Genomic DNA, 3477 nt, shown 5'->3' on the forward strand with positions numbered 1-3477 from the left:
GTGATGCTGGGCATTAGTGTTTGTTGGCCATTTGTATATTTCTTTTGAGAATTTTCTATTCATGTCCTTAGTGCATTTTTGGAAGGAATTGTTTGTTTCGTTCTTTCCAATTTGTTTGAATTCTTTGTAGATTCTGGATATGAGTCCTTTGTCGGAAGTGTAGATTGAAGATTTTCTTTCACTCTGTGTGTTGTCTGTTTACTCTGCTGATTGTTTGTTTGCTATACAGAGGCTTTTAGTCTAACTAAGTCCCATCTATTTATCTTTGTTTTTGTTGCATTTGTTTTTGGGTACTTGGTCATGAAGTCTTTGCCTAAGCCAATGTCTAGAAGGATTTTTAAAATGTGGTCTTTCAAAATTTTTATGGTTTCATGTCTTAGATTTAAGTCTTTGATTCACCTTGAGTTGATTTTTATATAGGGTGGGAGATGAGGATCCACTTTCATTCTTCTATATGTGGCCTACCAATTAACCCAGCACCATTTGTCGAATAGGGTGTCCTTTCCCCAGTTTATGTTTTTGTTTGCTTTGCCGGAATCAGTTGACCATTAGGTACTTGGCTTTATTTCTGGGTTCTCTATTCTGTTCCATTGGTCTATATGCCTATTTTTATACCAGTGCCATGCTGTTTTGGTGACTGTGGCCTTATAGTATATTTTGAAGTCGTGTAATGTAACGCCTCCAGATTTGTTCTTTTTGGTTAGTCTTACTTTGGCTATGCAGGGTCTTTTTTTGTTCCACATTAATTTTAGGATTATTTTTTCTAGTTCTTTGAAGAAAGGTGGTGGTATTTCTGATGGGAGTTGCATTGAATTTGTAGATTGCTTTGGGCAGTATTGTCATTTTCACAATATATGTATCTATACATATATTTTGGTTATACAATAATTTATTCCTCGAGAGCCTCCTCTCCCCGCCCTTGCAGTCTCTAGGTCACTTTTTCCGCTAGTAGATTTTGTGTGCAGGCCCCAGAAAGATGGCTGCGGGCAGGGGCACTGCGTACTGTTCAATGAGACCCATAAAGTGGCTGTGACTACCTTCCTCATACTGTAAGAACACGGCCGGCAGATCCAGCTCCTCATACAGTGCCTTCACCCAGGCCACCTTCTCGGCCTCCTTCTGCCAGAATTTTCCTTCAGAATCTCATACTGTTCCGGAGTGGCCCATTGAAGACACTGAACCACTAGCCAGCAGAATTTGTTGTCCTGGATGTCAGTGCCAAATTTGCGGGTCACACTGGGGTCCCCAGAGAGGTCAAGGTAATCATCCTGAATCTGAAAGAACTCTCCCATCTCCAGCAGGATCTTCTTGGCATTGGCATGCTCCTTCTCATCATCAATTCTCACCATGTACATGACTGTAGCTACAGGAAGGTAGAAGGAGTAGAAAGCTATCTTGTACTTTTCAATAGATTTGTACCTCCTTTCGGTGAACCTGCCAAGATCCACATTGCCCTGTGGGGCTGTGATGAGGTCCAGGGTCTGCCCAATCTCAGTCTGATAGGAGCTCTGCAGGAAGAGCTCAATCAGGTTCAGGTAACAGGGCTGATCCCGGCAATAGAGCTTCAGCAGGCGGTAGATACATGCTCCCATAAGGATAGCATCATTGATGGCATCCTACCCCATGTCTGGCTTCTGATACCAGCAGATCTGTCCCCGGCGGGTAAGGGATGAATCCATGATGTCATCTGCCACCAGGAAGAAAGCTTGCAGCAGTTCCACATGCCAGCCCACAGTCAGGGCCCACTGGAGACTCTGAGTATCCTGTTTCCTTGGCTCCACCAGCTCCCGGATGGCTAGCACAGTCAAACCCCTGTGACACTTGCCTCCAATGGCATCATACCCCAGGATCTCCTCAAGCTGGGCAATAGCATCTCCTGTCTCTGGGTGCCCCATCTCATCCTCAGTCAGCACCCTAATGATCTGGGAGAAGTGCTGAACAAAACCCTGCTTTTCTTGGGCATAAACATCTGATTTCTGGTCTCCATTCATTCTGAGGGAGGAGCAAAGGGATCTTTTCCTGGATGCGGGTTCCTGCTCAGTCCCATTTTCACAATAGTGATTCTACCCATCCGTGAGTGTGGGATGTGTTTCCATTTGCCTGTATCATGTGTGATTACTTTCAGCAGTGTTTTGTAGTTTTCCTTGTAGACGTCTTCCACCTCCTTGGTTAGGTATATTTCTAAGTATTTCATTATTTGTTTTGCAGCTACTTTAAAAGGGGTTGAGCTCTTGATTTGCTTCTCAGCTTGGTCGCAGTTGGTGTAGAGCAGAGCTACTGATCTGTGTGTATTAATTTTGTTTCCTAAAACTGTGCTGAATTCATTCACCCATTGAGGAACTTCTTGGATGAGTCCTTAAAATTTTCTAGGTGTATAATCATGCCATCAGCAAACAATAACAGTTTGACTTCCTCATTACTAATTTAGATGCCCTTTATTTCTTTCTCATGTCTGATTGCTCCGGTTAGGACTTCCAGCACTATGTTGAATAGAAGTGGTGAAAGTAGGAATCCTTGACTTGTCCCAGTTCTCAGTGGTAATGGTTTCAACTTCTCTCCGTTCAGTATAATGTTGGCTGTGGGTTTGTAATAGCTGTCTTTTATTTCCTTAAGGTATGTCCCTTCTATGCTGATTTTGCTGAGGGTTTTAATCATAAAGGGATGCTGGTATTTGTGAAATGGTTTTTCTGCATCTATTGAGATGATCATGTGGTTTTTGTTTTTAATGCAGTTTATGTGATATATTACATTTATTGACTTGCATATGTTAAACCATCCCTGAATCTCTAGTAGGAAACCCACTTGATCATGGTGGATTATCATTTTGATATGCTGTTGCTGTTGGATTCTGTTAGCTAGAATTTTTTGAGGATTTTTGCATCTATGTTCATTAGGGATATTGGTCTGTAGTTTTGTTTTTTAATGTGTTTTCTTGGTTTTGGTATTAGGGTGATACTGGCTTCATAGAATAATTTAGAGAGGATTCCCCTCTTCTCTATCTTTTGGAATAGTGTCAATGGGATTGGTACCATTTCTTTGAATATCTGATAGAATTCAGCTGTGAATCCATTTGGTCCTGGAGTATTTTTTTGTGGGTAACTTTTTAAATTACCATTTTAATCTCATTGCTTGTTATTGGTGTGTTCAAGGTTTCCATTTCTTCCTGGTTTAATCTAGGAGGGCTGCATATTTCCAGGAATTTATCCATGTTCTCGAGGTTTTCTAGTTTATGTGCATAAAGGTGTTCATAGTAGCCTTGAATGATCTTTTGAATTTCTGTGGTATTGGTTGTAATATCTCCCGTTTTGTTTCTAATTAAGCTTATTTGGATGTTCTCTATTCCTTTCTTGGTTAATCTTGCTAATTGTGTATCAATTAGATTTATCTTTTCAAACAACCAGCTTATTGCTTCATTTATCTTTTGTAATTTTTTGTTTCAATTTTATTTAGTTTTGCTCTGATCTTGCTAATTTTTTT

General features: G+C 40.6%; 1 pseudogene; it reads right to left on the reverse strand.

Moving 5' to 3' along the window:
- Window positions 1–933: 933 nt before the first annotated feature.
- Window positions 934–2009, reverse strand: LOC105554846 (annotated as a pseudogene).
- Between the last annotated feature and the right edge of the window lie 1468 nt (window positions 2010–3477).

Source organism: Mandrillus leucophaeus, unplaced genomic scaffold (genome assembly GCF_000951045.1).
Source record: "Mandrillus leucophaeus isolate KB7577 unplaced genomic scaffold, Mleu.le_1.0 Scaffold660, whole genome shotgun sequence".
NCBI lineage: Eukaryota > Metazoa > Chordata > Mammalia > Primates > Cercopithecidae > Mandrillus > Mandrillus leucophaeus.